At 48.2% G+C, this 17,093-nt stretch overlaps 1 long non-coding RNA gene across 2 annotated transcripts in view; it reads right to left on the reverse strand.

Annotated features, from left to right (window-relative positions):
* The window catches only part of LOC139803050 (uncharacterized), a 64,159-nt gene that overhangs the window by 29,695 nt on the left and 17,371 nt on the right, over window positions 1–17,093 (reverse strand). For both annotated transcript variants that reach the window (XR_011728858.1, XR_011728859.1), the window contains exons 3-6: window positions 16,463–16,578; window positions 10,995–12,617; window positions 7,692–7,869; window positions 911–2,445 (exon numbers count right to left, since the gene is read on the reverse strand). This is a non-coding gene — a long non-coding RNA (uncharacterized lncRNA). The remainder of the gene's footprint in view (window positions 1–910; window positions 2,446–7,691; window positions 7,870–10,994; window positions 12,618–16,462; window positions 16,579–17,093) is intronic.

The following is a 17,093-nucleotide window of genomic DNA, read 5'->3' on the forward strand; positions in this document are numbered from 1 at the left end:
CCTGGGGAACTTGGGGCTTCATAATCTGCACTGTGAGAATATGAAATACTGAGCAAACTTTGGAGGATGGGGAGAAGGGAACAGTGGGCCAAAACAAAGAACAGAACCAAATTGCTAAAGTGACTTTACCCAACGCTGCTCCTCCATAAAATAGCAGGAGAGCTGGTAAAAGATATAGCTACTAATTAATTGAGACTGTAACATTATTATCATAGTCTGTCAGGGCCACTCAGCAGGCTTTTTGGTGAAGGATTGGGAATCAGTGAGGATAACCATGGGAGGGATGTTCTCAGGTACCTCTCTGGAACCTGTGGGGGCTGCAGAGGAGAGCATGGGGTCAGGGGGGGGGCTGGGCAATGCTGCAATAGAAAGGAAATCCAGAGGTTCAAAAGCCACAGCTAATCCTCTGACAGACTTTCATCTACTTAGCTCTAAGTCTGAAATTCCAAATACTACAAGAAATGATGTGTGAAGCAGAAGAGGCTGAATGGTGTCAGCATTAGGGCATTTGCCAAGGGAAACCACCCAGGCAGCCTTTGCTAGTGTGATGCCATCTTACAGAAAAAGGTGGAAAGTGTAAAATCTTTGATTTAGGGCAAACTTCTTGGGCCCAAGCCTGGTGATCAAGTTAATTCTAGGCAGGGGAGCAAGGAGCATCTCCCCATCATGCCCCATCCACCTTCACCTGTGGCTGCTCACTGGTGCTTCAGAAGGTAAAAACCAAACTCAACCCCCAAATTACACATCAAGAGGAAGAAATAGTGATGCTTCCTGATCCCCAAAACCCCAGGGTTATATTTAGCCTGAGCACAGCACACCAAATAAATCTCCTTGAGTGATGTATTTTAGATATACCAAGAAACACTGCACACACACCCAACCCCTCAGGTCACAAGTGCCAACTTCTTACCATCTCCTGCCTGCAGGAAGCCTGGTGTAGGGTGCTTGGAGTTGGGTGGGATGAGGTGGTGGTGTGGCTTTGGGTGCTGCCTGTCCTGCAGATGGGATGGACCACCAGAGGGGAGCTTGGGGTGGTGGGTGACAGCCCCAACCTGTGGGTGTGGTGGCCTTGGAGGGAGTCGGGGTCATTCAGCTGGTGTTGTGGGTGTTTCTCCCCAAGAAACTACAGAGAGGGTCTTGCAAAGCATGTTTGGGGAGAGGAGCAGCTGGTTGCTGCCTGTTCATCATCCCTTCCTCTCTCTTCCATCTCCATCCCCAGCTCGGGGCTGCTCTGACTCACCACTGGGGAGTGGGAAAGTGAAGCTTGCATCAGCTCCAGGCAGTGGAATTTCTAGATTTGGATCAGCACTCACTTTATCTTGAAGGCTGCGAGCCAAAGTTAGCTCAGGGGTGATGTTGATGGGCATGTGCCCTTCTCCAGAGACCGCCAGGAGGGCTGAGCCAGCTGGGCTGGAGGAATGAATTCTGCTAAAGCAGCACAGTGCCTTTTTTAGTTGTGGGACTTTGTTGGGGGGAGAGGGGGTTGGCACCAAGTCAACTATTCTTGAGACAGTTTCCAATTATATTCTTTTTCTTTGCTGTTGGCTTTCTTAGAAAGTTGGGGGTTTTTGCAGATGGTTGGTGCCCAAGTGCTGCCACGTGGAAGGGGCTCTCAGGTGGCTTTGAAGCAAATACTCATCTGGGTGGGTTTGCTCTTTATTCTCCTGCTGCTGGCTGAGTCTGTGAAACTGTAAACTGTGGTCACCAAAAAAAATAATTAAAAAGGTTTGCTTCTGTGATCTTCTTTTGATCTGTGAAGATGTCTGGTCTAGAGCTGGCCGTGGCACTCTTGACAGCCCATAATATCCTCATGAATCCTGCAGCTACTTGAGCCTTGGCAGTGTGAGGGTGCTGAGAGATGAGCAGGAGGACAGCAAGGTCTCAGCTCATCTATGTGGCTGGTTCAGCTGCTGAGCTCCCTCTTCCTCCTGCTCCAAATGAGGTTTGGTTCTGTCTCAGCCAAAATCATCCTCAGGAAATCTGCATCCAGGTTGGATGAAGCCTTGTGCAGCCTGGTCAAGCTGGGGTTGGATCTTGATGATCCCTGCCCATGCAGAGGGCTTGGATCTTGATGATCCTTAAGGTCCCCTCCAACCCAACCCATTCCATGATTCTATGGATGAAATCAAAGGGGTTTTTCTAGAGAAGAAGCAGTTGATCCCCACCAGGGAACCTCTGCTGTGAAACCTCCAGTGAGGCACAGGAATCTCTGGTTTCACCCCCAAAAGTTGCACCTGGTGATCTGTAGCCCCACATTTTGCCAATCCTTGGTCAGCTGAGGCTCCTGCTTGCATGGACATGGACATGGTCCTTATCTCAGCAGCTTCTGTGCCAGGATGAAGCCACCTTGTCCTCAGTGCAGCAGGTCAGTCCTGATGGGGATGAACCTGGCAGGCAGTTGAATCCCACACAGCAGCTTGCTCAGGATCACAAAGGTAGAGAGACCTGTGGGTTGAGATAAAAACAATTTAATAATTGGAATAAAATCATAATAATAGAATACACAGGTGATGCCCAGTGAAAACGTTCATCACCTGCTGACTGCCACCCAGCCCAGGCCAGTGGTCCTGGAGGGGAGAACTCATGAATCTGCAGTCCCAGAAGAGTTAAGAGCATCCCAGCCAGCCCTCACCTATACACACACATATATATAGCAACATTCTGGAATAATCCACTGGCCAGTTTGGATCCATTGCTCTGCCTGTGCTGCTTCCCAACTTCTTGGTAGTGGTGTTGGTGGTTGGACTTGATGATCTGAGAGGTCTTTTTCAACCTTCATGATTTTTGTGCACCAACAAACCATGGGAAGTTGGCAAGTCCCTGATGTCTCAGCATCAGCTGAACCCATCAGAATGTTAGCAACATTCTTCCCATATCAAATCTCATACTGAATCCAAAACACGAGCACTCTTGGAGCTCCTCAGCAGAAAACTGGCTCTGTCCCAGCTGAAACCAGGACAACTTTCCTCCCATCTTTGCACCCAGGAGCTCCTGCAATGTTTTGGCTGCATGGTTTAGCAAGTCTGAGCCCAGCAGACAGCTTTCTGTCCAAACCCTGTGCTGCAGGGCCCTTGCTGGGGGGGGTGAGTTTTCTCCCCTTCTTCTGCAGTGCCTGAGTGCTGGGGAAATTGTTTTTATCAGGCACTGATTTTGCTACTGCAGCAAAATCCTTGCTGCCACTCACTTCCATGTCGTGCTGTCACAACACTTCTTTGGACCTGACTTTTTTTTTTTTTTTTTTAATTATGATTATTATTCATTATTGATCATGGGAAATTGTTTCTAGAAGTGGGATGTAATTTATTTATTAGTGAGTCTTCCTGTGGCGTGTGATTTGTGCTGAAGCCCTCCTTCCCTGAGTTGTGCTGTGGCAAATATGATAAGAGGCTGGAAGTAGGACAGCTTTGATGCTGAGGAGTTGCTCTTAAAAGCCCAAATACACTGCTGGAAGTGTGGCTGTACCTCCCCTCTCTGCTTCATTCCTGCTGCTGCCAGAGGCTCCTCATCTCTGCCTCTGAAATCCTGTCTCCCTCTGCCCTGCTGGCAACAGGTGGGGCCTGAAGCACATTAGACCTGCTTGAAGATCCATATTGTTACCCTTGATAAATTAATAAGAAGGATTTGGGGCAGAATGGTCTTTTTTTTTTTTTTGTCTGGAAGGAAATCAGGGAATGAAATCATGTACGTATAGAAAAGAATTCCTAGCCAATAAATATTGGCTAAATAAAGAATAAACAGATGATAAATAATGATATAATAAATAAATATAGATGTTATTTTTTCAGTACAGAACAACCCCTGATTTTAGGGCTCAGAACATTTCTGTGGGTTGGTGTGCTCACCTTCCCTGTGGAGGGAGGGAAAAAGATTTCAGTATTCCCAGGCAACTAATATCCCCCTGCTCTGAGAGGATCCACAAGAGCCTATTCCAGACACAGACACAGAACAAGCTCCAAAAATAATCCGGAAGGGGGAAAGCTCCTAAAACTGCTGTTATAATCTGTAGCACCAGACAAGCTTTCTTCATCTTGCTCCCTTTTTTTTTTCCATAGGAGAATGCCTCCCTCAATTCCTCTACTCTTATGATTCACTTTTTTTTACCCATAAAAGTCTGAAATGTCCTCTTGCACTTCTGCTGCTATTGTACCCTGGATTTTAGTGGGAACATTTGAAAAATAAATACTGGCCAAGGAGCCCATTTGTTTTTATTATAGCTATTCTCTCTGCATATGCAATGGTGAATTAACTCTCTTCCTGCAAGTCGCTTGATTTTTTTATATATCAGTGGAGAGAAGCTGAGGCCATAAAGCTTGTTTGGTCCTGTAGACATTTGTGTTCTTAAATATGTAAAGATATCCCAGTGGAGCCTCTTTTTTTTTTTTTTTTTTTTTTTTTTTTTCAATTCTATTTTAGTGCATATCTTGCCAGCGATTTCCATTTTGTTTAATTCTCTTTAAAAGCTGGGAAAAAAAGAAAAAGAAATCTCTCCAAATCTGTTTCTCCTCCCATTTCTGAGCCTGCCTGCTATTGTTGCCAAGTTATAGCATGACAGCCCCTGAATATAGGCAATTTTCTACTGCAAACATGTTATCATTATTCCGTCAATGAATTTATTGCTTCAGAACCTCTGGGGCAGGAGGCTCTGTGCTCGAGTGAGCACTACAGATAACAAACACTTGCTACTCCTGAAGCTCCCAAATAGGTGCCCTGGTCCACATTACACTGGGGCATTTGGGCAAAACCTGGAGTAGCTGAAATATTTCCCTTTCCTGGGGCTTTCTGACCTGGGATGTGTCCCTGGGTTTCCTGCTGTTTGGGACTGTACAGACTTGAGCCTTGTTTATTGAGTTATTTTTTTATGCTAGCTTTGCCTTCTCTCTTCATCTCACTTTGTCTTCTGGGTTTTTTTGGGTGGTAACTCTCACATTTACATGCCCCCATACCTTATCTTAGGGGCAACATTTTGTTCTCCTCCATTTAGTTAATGCTGGGCATGGCTTTCCAAGGGGACCCGGGCTCCGTGGTGCTCCTGTGGCACGGGCTGTTCTTCAGTGGTCACAATAGTAATAAATAGGTTTATTGCTCTTGTCAGAGACATATGTTTTAAGGCCAGCAGGGCCTTTATGATTATTTGGTTGGAGATTATGGATTGCCCAGAGCAGAATTCAAAGCACTGAATCAAACTTAATAACGTGGAGGGGGGAGCAGGCGTGAGCTGAATACATCACTGGGGAAGGCAGAGCCCTTCTGGAGGTGTCACTTGGGTGGGATGTGCACACAGGACTTTGGCTTCAGCTGCCTGGGCAGACATCCCCCTCCTCCAAGAGCACAGAGCTTTCTGAAATGGGGTCTCCCGGGCTGGAGGGTGATGTCCTTCCCCACGCTTGGAGTTCTCTTGGCAGTGTGAAGAAGTTCCAGGTTATTTCCAGTCTGCATTCTCAGAGCAGCGAGACCTTGGCCTGCCTGTCAGCCAGCTGGCTGAAGGCTCTGATGAGTATTACATGAGTCACTGCACCCTGATGCTCCTCAAGGCTGCTGCTTCTTTTTCTGAAGGAGCTGCTGGCCTTAAAGATGCCATCTCCAAATGACACACGTCTCCCCCAGAAAAGCCCATTCCTCAAGGTGTCTTTAGAGCCACTCTGCTGCACTTAGGCCCCGCTGAGCTGCGTGGTTGATTATGATGCTCTGCAAAGACTCGTTTCACAACTATGATTTTCCAATTACTTAAATCACCTGGAACTGCAAACTCAACCAGAGCTCCCTGTTATTCCTTTTTTTTTTTATTATTTTTTCCGTTTTTTTCTATTTGTTTTGAGTGGAGCTTTTAGTCCCATTTTGCTTCCCCTGGAGAGCACTGACCTAACGTTTAGTCTCACCATCTGGAGGAGATGTAGAGTCCCAGTCACCCTCCCTTTGCAGGTGGGCTGCAATTTAAATTTAGGGGATCCAACTGCAGGGAACTCCAGGAGAGCTGGGTGTCTGCACCACTGTGAAAATGCCCAGGGTGGGATTTGATTTGAAGGGCACACAGACACACCAAGAAGGTGGATTTAGTGCCCCAAACACACCCGTCCCATATGGGCTGGATTTCTCCTTAGAAAACAAGTGAAAGAGGGAGCAGACCAACTCTTCTGGGAGGTCACAGCTGGAGGATTGGTAGGGTGACCCAAAGGTTGCTTTTCTCCAGGGCTTTCCTCTTGGATCAGAGTCCTTGTGGGACAAGCTGTCTGGGGCCAGGACCTCTTGGCCACCTGGAGATGGTTCAGCTGTTTTCACACTAGGACTGATGTGCTGAGCCTTTCCATGCTTGGTTTTGCCAGCAAGAACAAGGCATGTGCTGAGCAGGCACCAGCTTTTAACAGATCAAACCAAGCCAAGTGAGGGTAGGATTGCAGTCAGGCTTTGTGTTCACAGGATGCTCTTCACCTCAGCACAGCCCCTGCCGAGCAGCAGCTCCTCTCCTCGTTGGATCAAGGAGAGCACTAAAATCTGAAGAAGTCCCTTGCAAGGCTTTAACTAAGGTGTGTTGCTTTCAGAGAAGTATTTGGACACAAAGAGTTGTCTTGTCACTTGGGTAAGCAAGACACAACTATCAGGCTGGGTTTGGGCCTTATCACTTGGAACCAGCAGCAAAGCGAGTTCTCCAGCTCGCAGCTGCAGGACTGGTTTCTCAAGATAAACTCAAAGTGCACTCAAGTCCTTTCCTCTCAAAGTGATATGAAAGTCACGTTGCTGTTCCTCCACATCTTAAGAGCTGCTTCCTTAAATAGGTTTTCAGAGAAACAAAGTGAATGGGATGCTGGTCTGGGGTGGGACTGGAGGAATTACCAGATGCATGGATGGTTGCTTCTCCATCACTGTACCCCCTACAAACACTCCCTCAGCTTTTCTGGGAATGCTCCAGGGAAAGGAGCATTGACCAAAGCACATGTGTGGTGTTGAGTCTCCTATGGACAAGGGTCCAGTCCCTCCTCTTGGCAAAGGTGGCACTTGCTAAGCAGAAAGTGATCAGGTGAAATAAGGAGATGCCCACCCAAAGCACAACTTCTCTCAGCACTTCCCAGGAAAGGCATTAGGTGTATTTTGAGGTTTTGGCTGCTCTCTCTTTCTGGGAATATAAAAGGAGGTGTGTCCTACAAGTTTGGCCATGACAGCTTCAGCCATCTCTGACTTCTGGTTAATTGTACAGCTCCAAGTTCTCCTGGGATGTCCATTAATTGAGGCACTGACCAATAATGATTTGTGCAAGGAGCAGACACCATGACCTGCTCACTGGGAGGCCACCCTGAGCTGTCCCCAGGCATCATTCTCCAGCATGTTCAGACATCAGTTCTGGCCAGAGATCTCCATTTGAAAGCCATAACAAGGTCCCCTGGTGATTCTGTCCCTGCTCAGGTGGTTGTTCCTGGTGACAGGGAGCCAGGAGCCACCTCTGCCCTGTTGCCCTTTGGCTCTGTTTCACCTGCCTGTTCTACCCAAAATGTCATTAGGGGTAAAATGGGAACACCTCCTCTGCAGAGCTCTGGATTTACTGTCAGTCTAATTACAGTCTTAACGGTCTCTAATCAAAACATAACAAATGGGTTTTACTCCAGTTTCCATCATAATAATGTTCTGAATTAATATGGAAAAGCATCATTAATAGTACAGCCATGAAAACCCTGCTGGTGTCTGGCTGGGGTTGTACTCACCCTTCTGCTGTTCCTAAGCCTGGGGTACTGCTGGTCCTGGAGTAAAAAATGGGTCTGGGAGTCAAACAGGTCAGTGGTATCTCATGCCAAGATATCATCACCAAGATGAGCTGGGGGTGGCTGCAAGGACCCCTTCCCTTCACACCTTTTCTTCATGTGCTCCTGTCACTGCTGATGCCTGCAAGGAGCACAAAAGCCTCAGTTAATGTGGAAGGTTGGTGGTTATACAGCTACCACTAAGTTTGAGATCACAGAATGGGTTGGGAGGGACCTTAAAGTCCATCCAGTGCCACCCCCTGCCATGGTCAGGGACACCTCCCCCAGCCCAGGGGGCTCCAAGCCCCATCCAACCTTCAACACTGCCAGGGATGGGGCAGCCACAGCTTCTGGGGGCAACCTGGGCACCCAGGGGCTCAGCACCCTCACACCAAACAATTTCTCCCTCCCATCTCCTCTCCATCTCCCCTCTTGCAGCTGGAAACCCTTCCCCCTCATCCCATCCCTCCAGGCCCTTGTCCCAAGTCCCTCCCCAGCTTTCCTGGAGCCCCTTCAGGCACTGGGAGATGCTCTCAGATCCACAGCACCCTCATGCAGCATCTTCAGAGCTAAGCTGAAGGAAACTGATAGGCACTGACCAGTAGTGATTGCACCAAAATGAGCTAAAACCAGCTCAGGGCCCAAAGCAACCCATCAGGCTGCTCCTCAAGTGCTAAGCCAGGAGGTGTTCCCAGGCCCTGAGCAGTGAAAACCACAATTTAAAGAGTGCATTTGGGGTTTTCTGCAGCAACAGTATAAACAACAGTTAATGGCAAACTCGGTGCAGTAAACAAACCTTTTTAGTGCTTCATGAGCACCCAGTGCTGCTTTGGATATTGCTCCTTATGTTAATAATATTATAACATTCATTTGAGTTCACTTGAACATTCTATGGCTCTTATTAGGTTCTATATATTAAAGAAATTAATATAAGCATTATACCCTCCTGCACTTTTATGAGTTATCAAATATTAGAGCCAGGTAGCTTTTAAAATGTGTTGGGTTTTTTTTTTTAATCAAAAGGGTGTTCTGTCAAAAAATAAGCTTTAAACTGCAGCAGGGCTCTTCAGATGCCATAAGAATTTAATCAGGGGAAGACAAGATGATGGCTTTTGGTTTCAAAATAACTTTTCTTTTTGGCCATAACTTTTTATTTATGGGCAGCTGTACCACCAAGATTTTTTTTTTTTTTTAATACTGAAATGATATCAAGGTGATTTGTTGCTGGTGGTTTCATCCAGTCCCTGTTCTGGCTTTTAAATGTGCTCAGCAGTGAGGGTTTAAAGGTGTAAGGATGCTGTGGGAAGGGGCTGGTTGTGCCTGCAGGCTCCAGATGCCAACATCAGTAGATGTTCCTTGGAGAACTGGGAAACCTGAAAGGGCTCCCTTCCACCTCAGCTCTTCCACTCCTCCAAACAGAAAAGAGTTGGTGGCATCACTCAGGAATTTTCCTGGCCTCCCTGATTTTAGTGCTAGGAAGTGCCCATCACAGCCATAGCCCTGGGGCTGCTGGTTGGGGTTACAAAACCTTCCCCAAAGCCCCAGAAGTGTTGCAGGAGGCAGCTCTGGCTGCTGCTTCAGAGCAGGGGTGGTGGGGACAGGACTTGTTTTCATAAGGGGTGGCAAGAGCTCCCACCAGCCAAGCATCTGCTGACTGCCCTCAGTTTTAGGGAGGAGATAATGGACTCCTTCCAGGAGAAGGGCATGTTTCTAACCCTAGGCAATAATTAGAGGCTGGTGATTCAAGGTACCACAAAAGGAAGAAAAAAATCTGCAGGGAAAAAAGAGCTGAAAATTACTCAAATACTTGTTCTAGGATAAATTTCACCTTCCTGAAATGCATCCAGGCTGAGCTTTTCCACCCTCTGGAGAGATCCTTGTAGGGCTCTGAAAAAGTCCTACCTGTTCTCCAGGACTTGCCCTGCTCTGGTCCCCATCCAGGAGGCACCTGAGGGATGGGCAAAGCTGTTGGGCAGCAGCTCACCTTGGGATGAGCTTGTCCTGCTCTGCTCAGCAGCCCCTGGATCAACCCAGATCCAGGGATCCCCACCCAACCCTTCCCTGCTCCTGCTGGGTCAGGTCCTCAGGGCTTTTGGCTTCATCTCCACCAAATTTAAAGAGACTCCTCTGATGGACACCCTGATACCTGGTTGGGTGAATCCCCATCCCCACCTCCAGATCTTCTCAACCCGCTCCTCCGTGCCAGACACTTCAATCTTCTCCTGCAAAAACACCTCCTTAAGTTTTTTTATATAAAAAAAGTTTTAATAGCTGATCCAAACAGGCTGCCTGGGAGCAAGGTTTCTGAACAGGCAGCAGGGCTTGACCAGCACTTATTAAATAGTGATTTTATCCATGTTCACACAGGTCTTGGATGAGGGAATGGAGAGGACGTGGCATAAAACTGATTTGGAGGGTGTTTTTTTCTACTTTACAGGAGTTTTAGATTAAATAGGTTTGTGGCAGCTGGGAGGATAAGTTAGATAGGAGGTGGTGAGGGAGAGCAGGGAGGAAGAGCAGGCACTTTTCTCACCTCAGACCTGCTCTGCAGAATTGCTAAATGCTGGAGGGCCCTGGGCTCAGTGCTGGGGTTGGGGTGGGCCACAGGTGATCTTTTTTTTTTTTTTTTTTTTTTTTCTGGTTAAATTTTTGTGAAGAAAGCCAGGAGAGGACACAAATTCTCAAGATTTCCAGACTGCAGAACCTATCACTTTTCTTTTGCTGCCCTTCCTTGACCTGTCTGGTTGGACCTGACAAGCCGCTCTAATTAGGGTGTCTATTAATTACTTCAACTCACTCATTTGGGACTGATTAAATGCAATTCTGAACTTCTGTCTCACCCCCGCATGGTTTTTCTCAAGGAAAGTTTTCCCAAACTCTGTTTCTGCTTTGACTTTCACATCTGTGACAACAGAAAGCCATTTTCTAAGGAACATGAAGATATTCTACAGACCTCCTGATGCCTCCAGGCTTGCTTGTGGCCTCCCACACAAGGACTTATCTAGTCTTGGCTGGTCAGATCTTGGTTTGTTTTTAATTTCTTTAGAGCACTAAAATACACCAGACAGCTCCAGAGTGTGCTTGTATGGAGAGCTAATTTAAGGCTTCCAGTGTCTACTAATTGCCTCCTGAGTGCAGGCAGCATGATTCCCTCTGCTGAAGAGGGGTGACAGTGACTAAGCCAGAAGGTCATCACTGTGTCTACCATAGCATCACCCCTGCTCCTTGTTTGGATCAGAACTGCCACACACAAGGGTCAGACCTTACCTTATGGTAAAGAGCTACTTGCTCCTTGGCAGGTTGATTTATTGTAGACTTGGTGTGTCCAACCAGTTCTGCCTGGGCTTGGACCAGCACTGGAGCTGTGGAGAAGAGGGAACCCCATCATGCTGAGGATGAGCTGTGTCCATTAGTATAAACCAATTAAAGAGAAGGTGGCAGTGGCATTGCTTCCTGGCAGCCTTCATAAAGCCTTCTTCCAGTGGGGAGCCTTGGCTGAACTGCCTCATGACCTCCAGGGACCTTCAGGCCATAATTCAAGGAGAAAAAATTGGCCCCAAGCTCTTGGTTTCAGAGTTTTCTGCACAGCCCAGGAGCAGCACATGAAGAAAAGCAGCAGGGTGGTTTTAGTTGTGCCCAGGAGCACATGGTGGATCTACATTCACACTGCTGGATCCTCCAGGTCTCATCCCTCAGGTCTCTGTCCTGGATGTGATCACAGGGGTGACAGGACAACAGGATCCCCTGCCAGGGTCTAAACAGGAGACTCCTGGCTGGGTCAAGTTTTAGTCCAGCAGTTTTGCAGATAAAATCTGAGGAATCTGATTTATGGTGGATGCTGAGGGGCCATTAGATTGTTTGGGTGCCCAAGACCAAGATGACCACAGATGGTGTGGCTCCTTGCCCCTGATGTCCCTGGGGCTGTCCTTTCTGCAGGGGAGGAGATGGAGGAGCAGGAGGGCAGAAAATCCAGGTGATGGAGAGGTTTGTAGGTAGCATCACAGCTCCACAGCCATGCCTTGACATCAAACCATCAGTTTTCCACCTCTCTTATGGTGTTACTGCAGCTGGGACCACAGGAGGCCCTGGCAAACCTTCTCATATCTGGGAATTAAAAAAAGGGGATTCTGAAAGCTCAAGCAAGTCTCATCTCCTGGGGCATGAAACCGGCCTCTTTCTTTCCATAGCACTTATCTCTGCAAGCTGCCCTGGCAAGCAAGAGGACAGGAGCTATTTTGGGTGGTGAAAGGCTGGCTTGACACCTTCCTGCAGAGAACCTCCATTGCTGAACTCCAAGCTGTTGGGAGAGAAGCTCCTTAATTAGCAAAGATCCTCGTGCTGCAGCCAGGAGCAGGAAGGGTGCACACAGGCAGAGCAGTGACAGCTTCTCCTTTGCTAGCCTGTCCTGGCTTGGGGTGTGCTTTGGGGTTTTTTGTTGTTTGGGTTTTTTTTAATTTTTTTTAATCAAAACTTCACATAGATGTGGCAAATGCACAATCAGAGGCTGTTATGTGATTGATTTCTTGGGCGCTGGGGCCTTCCGTCCCTGCCTGGAAGGTCTGGCAGGTATTATTTAAAGAGCTAATGAATGTTAATGGGCACATTATTTGCAAATCTTGAAGTGGAATATGAGATCAGGGCTCCTGTGTGTCATGGTAATCAGCTTTCCCTCGCTAGCTCTTGCTCAGGGAAGGAGGGGGGGGAACCACCCTGCAGTTGCTTTGTTGCACGCTTTTCAGATTAATATCCTTCCTCCAATCCAGCAGCTTGGCTCTGGGTGTTTTAGGCAAAGAAGCAGATGGCTCACATGCTGGTATTTGCTGCCTGACCAGAGGGATTGTCCTGCTCAAAACTACCCCCTCAGGATCTGGTTTGCTGCTTGGTCTTCACCTGAGCAGGAGAGAAGAAAAATACTGTTTGGAAGGAGGCAGAGTCCAGCCAGCTTGGACTGGAGAGAATGATGGAATGGGTTGGGTGGGAAAGGACCTTAAGCCAACCCATGGGCAGGGACCCCTCCCCCAGCCCAGGGGGCTCCAAGCCCCATCCAACCTTCAACACTGCCAGGGATGGGGCAGCCACAGCTTCTGGGGGCACCCTGGGCACCCAGGGGCTCAGCACCCTCACCCCAAACAATTTCTCCCTCCCATCTCCTCTCCATCTCCCCTCTTGCAGCTGGAAGCACTTCCCCCTTGTCCCATCCCTCCAGGCCCTTGTCCCAAGTCCCTCCCCAGCTTTCCTGGAGCTCCTGCAGGCACTGGAATGCTGCTAAAACCAGTGTGTTGTAATATTGGAAAACCTCTGGGTGACACAACCCTGAGATTTGGGGATTAAACTTGTGTTGCTGCAGACATAGAGGACCCAAGGGAGATGAGCTCTGGGGATCTGGGTGCTGCCTGGGTGCAAGGGAAGGATGGGGGAGGCAGGCAGGGGGCTGCAACACTGCAGCACCAGATGCACAAAGGAGATACAGAAACTACTGAACCATTTCCAGTTTCCTTACCAGTGAATCGGGAGGGTTTCTGCCTAAGAAGGGTGGAGGGGAGAAAGAGGTTTCTACTTTACTGTATCTGTTGTGTTGCCTCCAGACTTCTCAGCCTCTACCCACCCATTCTGCTCAGCTGCCTGGTGCCAGCCTGCTCTGGATTATCAGCAATTCAGATGTTAACAGCTGCTGTCCATGTCAGGCAAAAAAGAAAAAGCAGCTTAATACAAGTCTCTGATTCCTGTATGAGCATTGTAGAAATGATGCTTGGTGATGTCTTCAGCAAAAAATAACAATACACACTTTTATCCAATCCTGATACGTTTATAAATATATTTAAATGGCCATAAATATTTATAAATAGTTTCTGTAATCTTCTGTAATTAGGCTTTAAGCTCTGTGACAGGCAGCATCTGTTTGATCTGCGAGTGCTCTCGGCGTGTGTGTGCGGCTCAGGCTCCTCTAATAAAAGTGTGGGAGTGGGGCAGATGCCTCTGAAAGGAGCCAGCACAGCTTCCTCCTGCTCTGGGGAGACAACCTGGACATCCTGGGGCAGAAGGAGGGGAGGAAAAGCCAGGAGCCTGCAGCCCCTGTGGAGGGGATCAGGGGGGCAAGGGAGGAATTGATGGACAAACCTCCAGGGCCCAATGGGGTGATGCTGAAGGTCTCTGGGTCACTGTCAGGTGGAACCAGAGCCCAGCTGGCCAGGATGTAGTGGGGGAGGAAGCTGTTCATAAACCCTTCTTACTTCTACTCATATCTCTCTTTTTTCTGCTCTGGTTGACTTGGTTGCTTCGAGACACAGAATCACAGAATCATCATGGTTGGAAAGGACCTTGGATGAGTCCAACCATCAGTCCTACACCAGCTTAACCACCTTAACCACTACACTATCTTCATTTCAGAAGAAAAGAAAAGGGAGCCTAATATATGGCTATATCAATACCCATAAAATATATAAACACAACTGGCTCTTTGTGCTCTGAGAGCCTTTAGGGGATGCTGGCACCTGCTTGCTCCTCAGGACCAACTGCTGAGGGTGGTGGCAGCAGGGCAGGATGATCCTGGGCCACACAATCTACAGAACCTACAGAACCTACAGCTTGGGACAAGCTGATGGTGCTCAGGTGGCTCCTGGCCATCCAAACAGCACCATGCAGTGACACAAAGGAGAGAGGGATACTTAGACCATCCCATAGAACCATCACACAGAGGCTCCAGGAGGACACAGGACATCTGCTTGATTCTTGGGTGGCTTGATGGGTGTGTTCAGTGACAGAAACAGGCACTGGAAAATCTGGAAAAACTTTTACCCTTGCTGGAGAGCCCTGTTTAGTGATGACAATACCCTGGGGAGATGCTACAAAACATCCTGTGCTCACGGGGCACAAGTGAGATGAGAAGATGAAGAGGCTGAGTTGGTTTGCCCAGTCCAGCTCAGATGGGTGCCCTGGAGGGTGCTCACACACAGAACTGGAGAGAACTGGAGGATATCAGGAAGTAAAGCAGATCAGAAGAGAGCCAGACCAAAGCAGGAGCCTTGTATTGTGAAGCTCTGGGGTGCAGATGATTGTCTTGTCCAGCTCACCTGGTTAATAATGCAGAACTGACTGCAGCTCTGACTGGGGAAAGGGAAAAGAGAAGGGAAAAGAGAAGGGAAAAGAGAAGGGAAAGGGAAAAGGAAAGGGAAAGGGAAAGGGAAAGGGAAAGGGAAAGGGAAAGGGAAAGAAAGAGAAAAGGAAAAGGAAAAGGAAAAGGAAAAGGAAAAGGAAAAGGAAAAGGAAAAGGAAAAGGAAAAGGAAAAGAGAAAAAGAAAAAAGAAAAAAGAAAAAAGAAAAAGAAAAAGAAAAAAGAAAAAGAAAAAGAAAAAGAAAAAGGAAATAATCAAACTGCAAACCCCAAAGTTGCAGCTGGAGCTTTGCAGCTTTGACTTGGGCCCTGGCTGTGCATCTTTAATCTTTCAGAAGTCTTTAATCAGAAGAAAATCTGGCTTATCCCTAAAGCCCTGGGGTCTGAGCCTGTGCAGGGCAAACTGAATCTTCCTGAGCCTGCAGGAGGAGATTGCACAGGGAGGAGGAAACGTGTGGCTCTGGATGGAGCAGACAAAGCCATCACCACACAGCAAGGACCAGGAACCCCGGCTGAGGGGGGAAGTAAAGTGATGCTCAAGGCATGGACAAGGGTAGAAATGAAGCTGTGACAGCTGCCAACAAATAAGCAGGCTGCATTTTTTAAAAGGAAAACCTGAGGAAGGCCACGGATGATGCTGGGAGGGCTGGAGCAGCTCTGCTCTGAGCCAGGCTGAGAGAGCTGGGGGTGTTCAGGCTGGAGAAGAGAAGGGAGCAATGGGGAGACCTCAGAGCACCTTCCAGTGCCTGAAGGGGCTCCAGGAAAGCTGGGGAGGGACTTGGGACAAGGGCCTGGAGGGATGGGATGAGGGGGAATGGCTTTAAGTTTAAGAGGAGAGATTTAGGTTGGACATCAGGGAGAAATTGTTTGGTGTGAGGGTGCTGAGCCCCTGGGTGCCCAGGGTGCCCCCAGAAGCTGTGGCTGCCCCATCCCTGGCATGTTGAAGGTTGGATGGGGCTTGGAGCCCCCTGGGCTGGAGGGAGGTGGGAGGGGGTGGAACTAATTTCATCTTTATAAACCCTTTCCACTCAAGCCAGCCTGGGTTTCTGTGAAAAACCCTGGGAAAAGCTGTCCACACTCAGCTAGAGGGAAACTTCCCAGTTCTGGTGAGACTGGATTTATTGAGGGGGTGATGCTGAGGGTCTGAAAGGGTTTCTTTTGTATTTTGTATTAGGTTTGGGTTGGATTTTCTTTTTAGAAATGGGGCAGCATGGTTTGCTAAGAGACCTCAGAAAAGAGGCAGCAAAGACGCAAAGCCACGATGCCAGCTGCTCTGTTCCCTCCACACCAGCAAAGTCAGCTCCACCAGAGATGCTTTTTGGTTCAAAACTGAGCAAATCTCCTTCAGGCCCTGGTGGGACAAATATTTTTGGCACGCTCAAGGCTTTCCCCAGGAGAGCAGCTGTGCTTTACAAATGTTTTCAGGCAGAGCTGGCCAGGGCAGACGCGGATCCTGCCGGCTCTGCTCGGAGAAGAGCCTGCTGCTCCCCTGTTCCTGCTGCTGGGGTTCATCCCTTGTCAAATGTTCCTGGCAGTTTTTAACCATGATTTAAAAAGCTCAGAGGAAATCAAGAGGAAATAACAATCCTGTTTTCAGCCTAAAGCATGGGAGAGGGAAAGGTACCTGGATTTTCCCGGCCTCCTCTCTTGCCGTCGCAGGCAGCGTGTGGGATGTGAGAGACCCTCGCAGACTTTGCAGGCAGCATTTCTGGTCAGGGAGGATGACAGCAAGTTGCAATCCTAAAAGAAACCCCCCAGAAAAACCCAACACATAACCTTTAAAATGTTGCGTTTGTGTTTTTTGGATTTTTTTTATTTTTTTTTAATATTCCCTTAAAAACAGAGGTTGAAGTTTGATGAATGGTGGTGTGGGGAGGGAGGGCTTTGTTTTTTAATTTAGAAAATGTCCAAACCATGTTCAGGCAATTTGAAATGATTTTTTGTACCCAGGCACAACCTGAGGCTTTTAATTAGTTTTTAATGTTGGCTCACTTAATTGGAATGACACTTAGTTCAGCAAAAAAGAGACAAGAAGAAGCCTGGTGAGAGGCCTGAGCTCTCCAGCTGCCTGGAGCAGAGGGAGGACAGAGCCAGGAGCCTGTCCCACCCCTTGAGATCGGACAGAAGGGTCAAATAACTGGGCCATGGTCCAGGGCACACTGGGGGAGAGGTCTTCAACACCCCAGTTCTCAGGCCTGGAGCACACTTACAGGAGCTGAAGTGAAGCCCCACAAATGTTGAAGAAGCCTCCTCGA

The sequence above is a fragment of the Heliangelus exortis genome, chromosome 15, assembly GCF_036169615.1.
Source record: "Heliangelus exortis chromosome 15, bHelExo1.hap1, whole genome shotgun sequence".
NCBI classification, from domain to species: Eukaryota; Metazoa; Chordata; class Aves; order Apodiformes; family Trochilidae; genus Heliangelus; species Heliangelus exortis.